We start from the raw sequence: 14,851 nt of genomic DNA on the forward strand, positions 1-14,851 counted from the left end.
TATTAGGTGTGTCATTCGGATAGGGTCAACACTTGTGACTCAGTGCAAGTCTTCAGGCATCCCAATGTGATGGATTACATGTAAACTTGCCACTTACTATGCCACATGAAAGTATGTACTGAGCATGAAACTCCACAATCAACCAGATGCTTGTCAACAATGTCTGCAACGCTATTTCTTTTTGTCCCCCCAAGGTTATTTCTGAAGCATTCAAATCCTGAAGTCACCTGGTGGACACAGACATAAAATCTCTTTTAACCAAGTCACTCGAAGCTGTGGTCAATTTAATATATTCAAACCACTGTTTGGTTAAAATGGTGCCATCATTTCTTCATCTATCATGCAGGGAGGTGATAAGTAAAACAAGTCCTGTATTTTGGAAAAAAAAAAAATGATTCTATCTCATGGTTCTACTGTTATTTTTAACATTAGAAAGAGGAGAAGAGCCATTCTGAAAACCTCACCTAAAGAAGTATGTCAAAACCTGAGAAAGACTATAAACACATGATAACCAGCATTACAGGTTGTAGCATTTTGCATGACAGTGAAGCACTTATCTTCCCACCACATAAAATCATGGTATGCCACGAAATGGAATATTATATAGTCATATAACAATGATAGTTAAATGTAAATAGGAAAAAAGGGAGTATCTCAAATGTTCTGTGTACTACAGAACAGAAAACCAAAAACCAAAAGAAATTTAAACTTTAAATTTTTAGAGACATAGAATGGAGAGAGATTAAAATGTTTCTTATAATAACTACATGTAGGTACTTTTTTCTTTTCTCTATTTGCCAAAATGTATCATACTGCTTTTATAATTATAATTATTGCTTTTATAATTATTGTTTTGCTTTTATAATTTAAATGTGTAACTAAATTTTAAAAGTAAGAAAATGGACAACTTTGACACGTACGTATTAACAGGAAAAGGTTCAACTGCACGTGTTATTTTGTGAACTACTGGGTCTTAAGATTTGAGTCCACATCCTGTTCCAAGTCTGCACTCATTCCTAACTTCCTCTTTCAATGGTTTCAGACAATCTTCTCTATGTGGTACATGGTTTTGATTCCCAACTAGTTTAGATTTCTGTGAAAACTTAAAAACATATACAGAAAAAAAATATATACCCAAGGTACAGACACTTTAAAATCTTCCTTCTTTCAACAGACTAAATTACATGCAAATACCTATCAATATCACTTTTTGTGTGAAGAGTCCAGAGAACAGCTATTTCTTTTACTGCCCGTGTTTTTAATTATAAACAATGATGTACTCATTTTGTAAAGGCAAAGACTGACAGAGTGTTCACTGTCTCACTAAAAATCCCAGGGTATCCAGAATTTTAGGCAAGAAATTGGAATCATTTTGTTAAACTAACTTAAATTCAATCATTTACTCAATAAAATTTATACATCGCTAATGTGATATTCCTAGAGCTATATAGAAATATATAAATACATAGCTTTAATCTGCAGGGAGCTTGTGGCCTGGAAGCAGTGGTACGATGTGTTCACCAGCATATATCATCCGGTGACTCAAATAGGGATGTGACTCTTATCTTATCACCTGTGTGTCTTCACCACTGGGCAGAGTTTGGGACACGTATCAGATGCCCAATAAAGGTTGGTTGAACAGATAATTGAATGAAAATGTTGAAAGATATAAAAAGCAATAAAGAAAGGCAAAATTAGCTTGGACTAGGGGAATGAGAAATGGAAATGGAGCTGGAAATGAGAAGAGGCCAAAGATAGGCAAGGGAGAAAGAGAGATTCATGCTGGAATGGTTGGAACCAGTAGGTAAGAACCTGTTTTTCATTCTGCAGGAGATGAAACCCGACTGCAGGTCTCTGAACGGGGCAATAAAGTGACATATGTTATACCTGAAAAAGTTACTCTGACACTTTACATTTAGGAGAGCAAGTGTGTAAATTGGTTCAGAGATGATTTTAATAGTCTATGTAAGAAAAAATAAGGTGCTAAGCCCAAGAGGTTGAAAGGGGACAGAAAGGAAATCTATTTAGGGTATCTGGCTGGCTGGTCAGGAGCTGCGGCTTTAAATCCCATTTTCTGACTTAGATCCAACTGATATTTTATTAAGTCCTCCACAGTATGTATGTCTGATGCCAAGCCGGGACCTGTCACATGTTCATGGAGCAGTATTATTGATCCTCACATTTTGGATGGAAAGACAAATTCTTGGGGCGCCTGGGTGGCTCAGTGGGTTAAGGCCTCTGCCTTCGGCTCAGGTCATAATCCCAGGGTCCTGGGATCGAGCCCCGCATCGGGGCTCTCTGCTCCGTGGAGAGCCTGCCTTCTCCTCTCTCTCTGCCTGCCTCTCTGCCTACTTGTAATCTCTGTCAAATAAATAAATAAAATATTTTAAAAAAAAATTAAAAAAAAAAAAGAAAGACAAATTCTCTGCAGTACACTCAGCAAGCAAGTGATAGGGAAAAAAAGGAAAAAAAAAATCAAGCTCAGGTCTTCTGGGTGTTCTTTCTGGTCATGACAGATGTTCCACCTAATGAGATCTCTCTGTATTACAGTCTAGAACTGATACCATTTAAAAAAAATTTATTTATTTAACACATAGAGAGAGATATCACAAGTAGGCAGAGAAAGAGGCAGAGAGAGAGGGGGAAGCAGGCTCCCTGCCAGAGCAGAGAGCCCGATGCGGGGCTCGATCCCAGGACCCTGAGATCATGACCTGAGCCGAAGGCAGAGGCTTAACCCACTGAGCCACCCAGGTGCCCTAGAACTGATATCTAAAGCTCATCATGCCAACACCCATGTATTTTGCAGGGAACACTCTGCTTGTGATGGTCCTAGAAGTGAGTCTGGAAAAGTCAACTTTTTCATTTGGATTGATAATTTGCCTATAGTATACATTTCCCTTCTTACCCAGTTCTCTGTCTCCACAAACCCTGCATTCAGGCAACCAGACTCCCAACATTCCTTTCCTCACATATCTTGACCACATTCTCTTTGACACAACCCATTTTCTGATCTGTACAATGGAGATAACAGTGCCAAACCTCTGAGACACACAAAACACACATAAAAAAGTCTCACAAATAGCAGAACCAAAATATATGTGAATTATTATACCTGCCCCTCCAACCTTATTTGACTTTTAAAGTTCAGTCCACATCAACTCTTTGGGTTGAGTTTTTCTCTTTGGAAGAATTATATGGCTCCCTCTTTGCTCTTTTTGCAATTTGATTTTACTGTTTTTTTATAGTCTCCTTTATATTCTGGCTAAAAAAGCACATGTCAATTTCTCCAATTAGAACACTAAGACACTACCTTATTTATAGTTTTATCCTCCATAAGGCTGGCATAGTGTGAAGGGTACAGTAGGTCCCAAATAAATAATTGCTGAATTCATCCATGTATACTTTAATTAGTAAGTTCCTAATTAATCTTAAAATGAATTTGCAGGGAAGATGATTATACCACACACATCATTAGAACGAATGTATCTACTAGAGCGTCACATTGAAAAAGTTAGTCTCACAACTGAGCTGAAAAGAAGTAACTCCTTTTATACAACACTTTAAGGTAACAGCACAGATTTCACTGGAAAATATTTGTTTGTATTCTAGTATCTTTGGTGGGTACAATATCACAGCAAACAACATCACCTCGTCCGGCTTGCTATCCATTCCCATATCCCTCACAGAATGGCATGACTGAGCACATCCAAGATCTGTTAATAGCAGATTGCTGGCCGGCTCCGGTGCTTAACAAATGTTTCCTTATACTGCGCTTAAGTCAGCCTTCTCAGAACTTCCACTCATTAATTCCAGCTCTGCAATTTATATTAATAAGGTTTCTACCCCCAAGGAAATTTATAATTGAAGCCACAGTCCTCCAAACTGCAAACTGCCTCCCCGCTCTACAGTTCAAACAAAAAGAGAGGAAAAAATATTGAATTTATGGCAGGAGAAAAGTTTTTATTGCTTACTCTCTTTCGACCTGAAGTGATGCAAATGGGTGTCAGTGGGCTGTAGAGAAATGTGCTAGAAGAGCCTACATAATGTCCAACAGGCAAATGCGGTGGGGTGATACGGAGCAGGGAGGTGCACAGAAGTGCCCACAAAAACAGAGCCTCCACGTCAAACAGCCCTGCTCATGGCGCTGCCTCACCCATGCGGGCCACATCCCAGCAGACACCTTGATGCTTCCATCTCCTCCCTCCCTAAGATGACCAAAGGGTCAGGCTGCACACAATTTCGAGCTGGAGGATATGAATAGTTGTCTATTTTCTCACTCACTTTCTGCTCTATGCAAAATGAGCCCATGAACACTTTCAGCAGGTTCAGTGTATCTCAGATACATTCAAGCACAATCTAGAATTTGAGCACCATCTAGAACTTGAAAACAGAAAACCAACAGGACACCAGGGCCTAAACGACGGGATCACTATTTGCACAACGAAACAGTGCCTGCCATCTGGGCAAGGGTTTCTCCTTATATTATTTGCTTATCGAGGAGTGTTGCAACACGGTTTTACAGATCAAAAAGGCAGCCTTGGAGAGCAACTGCTGGGTACAATAGTATCTGCTGACACTGTTGCTCCAGCCTTGGAGAACAGATCTAAGGGCTGAAAAGTACTGTTGTATCATCGCTATCTCAGAAAGCCGAACAGATTTCCAAGAGGCTGCCTTCACTGGCTTCTGGAAAGCCTTTTAAAGTGGTATTATTTAGCCATGGCAAGTATAGACACTGGATTATTAGGAGGTAATACCGAAGATGAGAAAGTTATCAAATCATCAATGTAAAAAACCCATAGGTTGTATTCTGAATTTTTTTTCACTTTTGGGTTTCTACTACTATTACCATTTACACAAACGATTGCCAATCACCCCCTCCCCATATGTTCCTGATGCCCCTGCTCATGCTTCTGTAACAGGGAAGTCATCAAACTTATTCATGTTAGGAGAGTTTGTCATGTCTCCAGATAAAACAGAAACATACTTCCTTTCAAATATTACAAGGAATTCTTCAGCTTAGGAACAAGCACTGACATTAAGAAACATTCTGCTTCTAGCTAAAGAGGCCTAATTTATTTGTGAAGAGTCTCTGCAAAATCATCTGGTCATCTATCAATGTTTACAGTCACCCATCAGTAAAACTCAGACAATAACCACATATGTCACCTGCTGGACCCACCGTGGTTACCTTTAATGAACCTACATGGAAGGATATGAAGCAGAGGTGGTCTCCAAATTAGAAACAAGACTACATTAGCCAGATTAGTGTATGAATTATTCTGGAATTCAGAATTCACTTCCCTTTAAAAAAAAAAAAAAAAAAGGAGAGGGGGGAAATGATGATTATTTTCCTAAACTAGGCCACAAAAAACTTACAAAATAATGACAAAGGATAACAAACACTTATAAAGTGTTTACCATGTGCAAGACACTGTTTAAGCACTCAAAGTTCATGGCAGTCTTATAAGGTAGGTACTATTACTATCTCTTTTACAGATGAGAAAACTGATGCAGAGAGAAGCTAAGTAACTTGACCACAGCCAAAAAGCTGGCAAATGGCAGAGGTGGATCCTGACATAAGTAGCTCATATTTATTTGTTTGTTTATTTAAAGATTTTATTTATTTGAGAAAGAGAGCATGAGAGAGAGCAGGAAGTGGGGGGGGGGACCAGGGAGGGGGCAGAGGGAAAAGCAGGCTCCCTGCTCTGTGAGACTGTACCCCAGGACCCTGGGATCATGATCTGAGCTGAAAGCTGACTGAGCCATCCAGGAGCCTCTAAATTTATATTAGTTTTTTTTTTTTTTACATTGAATCAATTAAAACTAGATAAAATAAAAACTTCAGTTACTCAGTCACATTACTCACTCTTCAAGTGTTCAATACCCAAAGTGCAAGAGTCACTGGCTGGCAGACTGAGGAGAGCAGAGAGAAATACTTCCGCCTTTATACAAAGTTCTACCGGATAGCTCAGCTGCCTGACAAAGTTCTTCTGGAAAGGGCCAAATAGTAAATATTTCAGGCAGGATCCCCCACACTCTGTGGAGAGGAACTTGGGTCACAGAACTCTCTGTTTCATCTCTTTCCGCTCACAAGGGTAAGGACACACCTTCTGACCCAGTACCTTTTTTTTTTTTTTTTTTAAATCTATTTGAGAGATATTTATCTCTATTTGAGAGAGACGGAGAGCATGAGTTGGGGAGGGGTGGTGGGAGGGGCAGAGACAGAGAGAGAGAGAGAAACAGGCAGACTCCCTGCTGAGTGGGGAGCCCGATGGGGATCCATCCCAGGACCCCAGATCATGACCTGAGCTGAAGGCAGACGCTTAACCGACTGAGCCACCCAGGCGCTCCTGACCCACTAGCTCTTAAGAAGCCTAAAATACAGATCTGGGGGCCCTATATGCACAGGTGGACTCAGTGGCTCTGAGGGGGAGCTGAGGAAGCTGCACGTTAGATGTGTTATTCTAGGTACTCTGTGCCCCACAGCATGAAGTATGCTGCCAGCCTTTTAAACACTGGGTGGGAGAAGAGACAGAGAGTTAGGTGGTAAGATCCCCTCTGGAAGGTGTAATCCCCAAACTGCAGAGAGAAGCTAACACTTATCCCCAGCAGACCCAGGAAGTCCAAGTGTCAACTGAGGAGAGCTGAGGAGAGGAGGCAACAAACAAGCCTCCCAGTGGGCCAGCAGGAAAGAGCTCTGGGTGGAAGGAAGCCTGGGTAGAGTGGAGTCAGCCTGGCAGGGGTGGTGGGGGACAACGAATCTTTCCCACAGGACCTCAGGAGTGGGCATGCTCCCTAGCATGTGGACTCCCACCCTGTCTGCTGTCCCTGGAGCTCAGCAGCAGCACAAAGAATTTTCGAGAGTCTGTCTTTACATTATCTTTTTTCTTTGTAAATGGCTTCATTATTACCTGTGACCTTCTACAAGTCCCTCAATATCTTGGAGCCTCAGTTTCCTCCTAAAATGAAACAAAGTGTATAGAAGGTTCATGAAAAATCAAATCAATGAGTATGTACAATGGGCTTAGATCAGCAGCTGAGAGTAAGTGCTCCAGAGATGTCTGTTAAATAAAAATTGCCATTTAACATTTAATAACCACCTCCTACCAGTCAGGTACAGTGTGAGATGCAAAGATACAGAAATAAAGAGAACCTGGAAGGAGATGGAAATTGAAACACTGCTGGATATGCTATGTGTATAAATAAGGGAGTGCTGTGAAAACACAAAGGATGCAATTCTAGAGATATGTTCCTCTGCGATGTGCATATGAACACGACTGCGCTGTACCCTGAAAAATGGTTAAGATGGCAACTTTCATGTTATGTGCTTTTTACCGCAAAAAAAAAAAAAAAAAAAAAATCACAAATGAAAATGAGAGGGAGGGCGTGAGGAGAAAGGGGAAGAAAAGTTGATCGGGGTAATCCGGGACTGGACAGAAACAGGAGGGATGCACGGGGGATGGAAGGAAAGACCCAGTTCCTAAACGGAAGACTAGATTTCCAGATAGACTAGGGACGGAGCTCAGAGGTGCCACATGGGAAAGACAGGAGTAAGGTAATTGTCTGAGATGGTGGTTAGTCTGTTCATTACTAAAAACCTAGCAATTAAAAAAAAAAAAAATACAAAACAAAAACAAACCCACAATAAATCCCGAATATCATTTACTGGGATTTAATATTTTTATCAATCAGAAAACAGGGGCTTTAAAAAAAAAAGGAAATTCACTATTTGACTCTCACGTTTTAGACTAGTCGTTCTGCTTCCATGATATGATGTTCCATGAAGACTCTTCAGCAATGACTTTCATTGTGGATTTATGTGGCTGGTGTTTTATGATATGTGGTATTATCTTCCTAGATAAGGATTTGTCAACTTACTGAAAAGCAAAAATTGTACTGCTATTCTAAAAAACAAATACACAAGGGGCGCCTGGGTGGCTCAATCAGTTAAGCCTCAGCCTTCGGCTTAGGTCACGATCTCAGGGTCTTGGGATCAAGCCCCACATTGGGCTCTCCGCTCGGCGGGGAGCCTGCTTCTCCCTCTTCCTCTGCCCCCGCCCCAACTCATGCTCGCTCTCACGCTCTCTCTCTCAAATAAGTAAAAAGATTAAAAAAAGAGAAAAAAAGAATCAAAAAACAAATATACAGGTCCATTTCTTTATCAGTTAGGAAGAACGTTAGGTTTGAGGTTGGTGTTGAGGAGAATAACTACCATGACTTCCAGGGCTTTGACGAAACCTCAGATGCGAGGCTTTCTGGCCAAGCGCCTGTGATTTCATGTTGTTGGGGCCTTCGTTGTATGCCTGGGGGTTGCAGCTTTCTGTAAGTTTCTGTGGCCGAACCAAGAAAGAAGGCATATGCAGATTTCTACAGAAATTATGATTCCATAAAAGATTTTGAGGAGATGAAGGAAGCTGGTATCTTTCAGAGTGCAAAGTGATTCTGGAATGTAAATAATTTCTTTGGGTTGAGTTCCACTGAAGTTTGTCACTGACCTGCGTTCCTGAACTATGAAGCATGAATACTGGGTTATGGAATAGTTTGTCTTGATAAACAACTAACAAATACGCTGGACAGTAAAATATATATATATATAAAACTACAGGGGTGCCTGGGTGGCTCGGTGGGTTAAAGCCTCTGCCTTCGGCTCAGGTCATGATCTCAGGGTCCTGGGATCACATCAGGCTCTCTGCTCAGCAGGGAGCCTGCTTCCTCCTCTCTCTCTGCCTGCTGCTCTGCTTACTTGTGATCTCTCTCATTCATAAATAAATAAATAAATAAATAAATAAATAAATAAAATCTTTAACTAAATAAAATCTTTTTTAAAAAACCTGCTGAAATGAGTCATGACAGTCTTAGAACTGAGACGTAAATGGCTATCTGAATAGACATTCTCCTTACCCATTCAGCCAGCCTCCTCCTCTACAAGTCAAATTAAATATCTATACTTCAGATTATTGCATACTTTTCCACCACTAGATTCTACTGGCATTCCCATGTCAATACATACTGAGTGGAGAGGAAGGCAGGGCGCACTGACAAATGGCAACATGTGACCCCGATCCTTAGTGAATTTTTTTTTTTTTCTTTACAAAGTCATCACAGTATAACAACGATCCTCATTACTCCTGAAATAATGAGAAACATCCAAGTATAATATCTCTCATTAAAAAAACAGTTTCATAGTTGAAGGAACAGTGAAGGAAAACAGATTCATCACTTAGAGGTCATAGAGTCCAACTCTATCTTGTTACAGCTGAGAAAATTGCGACCCAAATAAGCTAAAAGATTTGTTGAAAGTCGCACAACTAGTTTTTGCAAGAGCCAGAGCTAAAGCCCTGGCCTCCCGCCTCCCAATTTAGAGTTTTTCATTTACAAACTTGACAATCCACATAAACTGGGATCTTTTCCTCCTCGTTTTTCCCTCTGTTTTCCGTTTTGTGTAGAGAAAAATAAGTCATTAAACAAAGTACCCACGGACCTTTTGAACATTAAACGCTCCATAAATATTGGAGTGAACCAAACTGAATCTGGACACAACTCATCCCCACAAGAAGCAGAATGCTTAATACGTAAGACTACCCCATTTGTGATTTTTTTGTTTCCATAGTGATACATAACATTTACTGCTACATGTGGTCTGGCTTACATCTATGAACAAGCACTTCCTGATGAATGGCAACTCCCACAAGATATAATTTCCCAAATATTTTAGACAGCTGATGAAGAAAAAGCATTCTCCATAGAGAAGATTAATAACCTATTAGGTCATTCAGCACTGAAAGGCATTCTGAGTTTGCCATGATATAGCTGATATTCTACCCTTATAAATCTGTTTTAGGCACATAAGGGTAGACATTTAGGCTGCATTAACTAACTTAACGGACAGGATTATAAAATTTATGATTTTAAGAACCATGTCATATATAAGTTTGATTCAATAGTCTAAATCAAGATAATTCCCAATCCTACACAATGACAAGGATATACTTCTATTTTAATTCTTTAATGACTACCGTCAGCCTTATAGAGGGTCCTATTTTATAGGATAGTGAGTCCCCTCCTCTACTGTATCCAGCATATCTAATACACAGCAATGCTGTCACTTCATTCTGGACATAAATATGGAGCAAGGTACAAAGGAGAAGCTGCAGAAAAGAGCCATGAGCTTCAACAACCACCTAGTCCTTCACTGCCTCCAGCTGCTTGCTGTGGGGTTGTGGCGGGGTGTGTGTGTGGGGGTATAGTTCAGAGTTTCTGTAAGAATGAAACTTATCAACAATGTTCAAGGTTAGGTCACTGAAAATATAAGAGGAACCTAAGAAGGGTATACATGAAATGATATATTTAGAAATATATTTATTTTTTTCTCCTAGCATCCTCTTCCCAGAAAACTGTACAGAAACTGGTTTTGATCTCCTTCCTATTTTGCAACTTTGTGATGATAGCTTTGAGGAGTTGTTCAGTTAGAGGGAAGGGGTCAAATATTGTTCAAAAAGGACAGGTTGAGTTAGTATCTTGATGCTCCCTGGATCTCTATCTCTCCCCTGAATGATTACAGAAGCCTATACACATTGTTTCTAAGGACATTTCAACAAAATTTCCTTTAGTGAGAACAAGACAACTGTTCACAGTCTGGACACAGTAAGTAAATCATCGGTACTAGAAGCCTAGCTGTAATATGGCTTTAAAAATCCATCTTCATTCCTCTTAGGTTGTAAACTCTTTCCACCTAAAATCCCCAAGATTCTACCCCAATTTTGACTCCAACTAATCCTCTCCCAAACCTGGGGAAATTAAGCAAAACATTGTTAATGAAGAGGTAAACCTCTTAAAAGCAGTCACTCAGGGGCGCCTGGGTGGCTCAGTGGGTTAAGCCTCTGCCTTCGGCTCAGGTCATGATCTCGGGGTCCTGGGATCGAGCCCCGCGTCGGGCTCTCTGCTCAGGAGGGAGCCTGCTTCCCTCTCTCTCTCTCTGCCTGCCTCTCTGCCTACTTGTGCTCTCTCTCTCTGTGTCAAATAAATAAAATCTTAAAAAAAAAAAAGTCACTCATGCAAGCTTTGAACAAACATCACAAGCACTTATTAGACACCTGGCACTGAGCAGAAGCAAAGTGGGGAACGCCTTACTGTTAGCACTTTCACCTCAGAGGGTTGGGGCTAAGCTGCGAAGGGAATACACACACACACACACACACACACACACACACACACACACAAGTGTTGACCACAGGGAAATGGGGTTGTATTAAGTCAGCAAGACAGAACACACAGCAATGTGAAAATAGGGAAATACAGATGCTGCCTGGTTTCTCCAAAGGACAGCACAGGGGCTGCTCTTCACCATCAACAGGCCAGATTTTTCACAACTGCTATCCTTAGGGTAATTCTCTTGGACATGTGGGCGGAAGAAAACAGGAGCTAGGGAAAGCAGAATGGACCGCTAATGTCTTCGTACAGAATATCATTGGACCCGTTCACGTCTGGCTTGCTCCGTAACAGAGTCGACCAAAGTCCTGATCGCTAGAGTGGAAGAACCCCCATAATGAGTAAGGAAAACCTGGACAGCTGACTGACTGCCTCTGCTCCCCCCACCCTCCCCTCAACCCAGCAATTTCAGGCTTCATGTCTTGGCAGTGAGTGGTTTGGCTTGGAATGGACATGCAATGCCTCTGAAACCTCTGAAACCTAGAACACCCTATGTTCAGCTTCCAGATAACACAGCTGTCTATCAGGCACCCAAGGCAGCTCATTTTCATCAGCACTTACCCTGAAAGCACCATGTAGTTAGCTCCGCAGGAAGTTTCTGTCAGTAGCTAATTTACAAGTAAACTATAGTACTTGCCCCAATAAACAAACAAACAAACAAACAAACTGTAGTATTTGTCCCACAAGAACTTGCATTTAAGTTGGAGACAGAATATATTCTCAGGAAAGCCATCTTCCAAATTCTAAATTTGAAATTCTGCAAGATACTGCCAGCTAGTGAGGAGGAAATCACTAAGGGACTGAGCTATATCTACCAGGTTAAGAGAAATATGCCAAATGACAGCAAAAGCCACAGATGCCCAGAAGGAAAACTGGAGAAATATAAGGCAGCACCTGAAAGCAAATGATCACAAATAAAGACAACAAAATAAAAGTACATACATACAAAACCACTGCACAATATTTTCAATGGAGTTTTACTAGGGAAAGGAGTGACTGAAGGTATTGAAATAAATCTGTCTATCATGTGTACCAAACCAAACCAGATACTACATGTCACCAACATTTTCCAAGTGCAAATCACCAGGATGTTTTATAATGAAGTTGACTGACATAAATCATTAACTCTGGAGATACTTAGGGTATCTTGTTAGTATTCCTGTAAGCAGCAGAAGTAAACAAGTGTTAATGAAAAAGGCAGAATTCTCTGGCTATCAGAGACTTAAGAGTAATTATGCCCTAAATAAATTAATGCAAAAGCAAACAGTCCAAGAACTCTAAGCTTTCAAATCTGTTCAAATGTATTTTAAGTCTACGAGTAAACACACTTCTTAGGAGGGGTAAGAATATTTGAATATTTGAACCCCCGGGACCGTTATATACAGGTACTCAAAAAAAAAGCACTTCTGTATGTTTTCAAATAATCATTAATGAGGCTCCAAATACCAACTCAACCTCAGGTAATCATCTACTCACTTTCTTTAACAAAGTACAAACCAGAAACTATGTTACACTGTATTAACCATGAGATTATGACATTGAACCCTAGATATGCATGATATAACTTGACCCTATAAACATCAGACAGCTGCAAGAAAAGGCTGAAGATATTCATCATGCTAACTGCCAGGGGTCTGTACCTTCCAGCAGTGGCAAATGAACTTTTCTTCACTAGCATTTTATCTATCAACAACTTACATAACTTTGCAACCTTGAGGCATGAAAGAAACAACACAGGAAGTAACTGCCTCATCTAGGGTTCAATGCTGTGTTACTAAGTATCTCATCTCGGAAACAGATCTGAAGTAGAATTAGTAAAGCTCAACTCTATGCCCAAATGGAAGGTATGGAGTGTCCTGTAGACATGATCTCAATGTAATTCTTCCCAGAAGAGCAAAATCCTGAGACTACTACTCACTCACTTCCAAATTATCAAACTGGACCGATGTTCACCGAGCTGAATGCCCAGTCCCAGGCGGTCACACTCCCTGTGGGGTCGGCTGCTCTTCAACTAGAGCTCAGTCTTGAGGAATCTCACAGGCAGGGATGGGCTGGATGCTGGGAGCTGCACTGCGAAAGCACCTGCCCCACAGACCGGATTCCTCTGGGGAGCAGCAGAATTCAAACTGTCTCTCATCTCCTAACAAAATGGTATTTGAGTTGCCCCTCTAAACGCTCCTAACTGAAAAGAAAATTTTGAAAAATCATAAGAAAACTGTAGTCAAAGTACTAATAGTTTCAACCCTTTTCTTGCCTTATACAACCATGTGAGGCCAAGAGAAACTTTAGGGCTCATCAAAACCAAAAAGGCAAGCAAACACAATTTAACTTCTTTTATCTTCTAATTAAGTTGACTAAAGCACCAAACTCAAGAGAACCACTAAGGTTCTCAGTCCATCAGAGCAGAGCCTTGAACCTAAGTCTACTGCCTGCTTTGGTATCCCCCATCCCACCTCTTCCTCAAACCTCCAACTCTGCATCGATATAGCCCATTCCCCACGTCCCCCGACTAGAACTGTTGAAGCCATCTTCAAGTCAACTCCTTGTCAACTCTCATATCTAGAAGGTTACTAAGGCCTAATGGTTTCAGCTTAGAAATCGTTCACTCTGGCTCTCCCCTCCCCACTGCCTCAGCCTAGGCTTTCACCCCAAATGGACTCCCTGCCACCCATCTCTACCCAAAATAGCGTATTTTTTTTTTTTTCCAGAAAAGAAAAAGGAACACTAACTGTAACTTTCCCCTCCTGGCTCTGGGATCAAGTCCAATCTTCGCGGGTGTGTACAAAGCTGCAATGACCACATCCCAGAAGCCACATGGCCACACACCCTGGGAGGTTCCTGCCACGCTCACCTGTACCTGCAGTGAGCAGGCCAAGACAGCAGGGACAGCATCGCCATCAGAATAATACTCAGGCGATAATTACACAACGTTCTTGCTCGACATCTTTCCCCAATTCCTGCTGTAAAGACTCAGAGGGGTAAGGAGGGGCTTTTTTGTCCTGAGTGCAGTGGCTGAGAGCATTGGCTGGAAGGCTGGCATCCTCCTGGCCTGCCTCTTTAGAGCTGCTGTAGTCCTGGGCAAGTTACTTAATCCTGCTGAGCTTAAATTTCCTTTTCTGTAGTTTGGGAATAAGAGGAGGACTGACCTTACCTCAAGCCTGTGTCGGTGAAGTGACCCAGGAAGTGGATGCTGCTCAGCACAGTGCCTAGCATTCGGCTGGAGGGCCACAGCTAGCCCCACAACCAGGGGAGTTGCTCTGCTTTCTACGGCGAGGGATGAAGTGAGGTATATTTACATAAATAAACCTCACGGGCATCACGGAACTCACAAATAACCTTCAAGCATGTGCGGTGGTGTGTGCAGTAGTCGTGGGCGAGATGAGGCAGATATTTTTGAAGAAATCTGTGTGTTCTGAGGAGGCCTGTCAGCTTTTAAGAGCTTAACGGAGGGATGTTTTATTTTGCAGCCCCAGCCCCTTTTATTTTTCTAAAGATTTCATTTATTTGACAGAGAGACACACAGTGAGAGAAGGAACACAAGCAGAGGGAGTGGGACAGGGAGAACAGGATTCCCCACCTAGGCACCCCCCACAACCCCTTTTTTAAATGATGTCAAGTTCCCTGAAAGAGACCAATAGTTTGT

The 14,851-nt window shown here is 41.4% G+C and overlaps 1 protein-coding gene and 1 pseudogene across 4 annotated transcripts in view; one reads left to right on the forward strand and one right to left on the reverse strand.

Moving 5' to 3' along the window:
* The window catches only part of LRRC8D (leucine rich repeat containing 8 VRAC subunit D), a 120,612-nt gene that overhangs the window by 59,023 nt on the left and 46,738 nt on the right, over positions 1 to 14,851 (reverse strand). The window lies entirely within an intron of this gene.
* LOC308341185 (cytochrome c oxidase subunit 6C-like) lies at positions 8,214 to 8,440 on the forward strand (annotated as a pseudogene). The gene has a single exon. The product of its transcript is annotated as a cytochrome c oxidase subunit 6C-like (transcript).

The sequence above is a fragment of the Martes martes genome, assembly GCF_963455335.1.
Source record: "Martes martes genome assembly, chromosome: 4".
NCBI lineage: Eukaryota > Metazoa > Chordata > Mammalia > Carnivora > Mustelidae > Martes > Martes martes.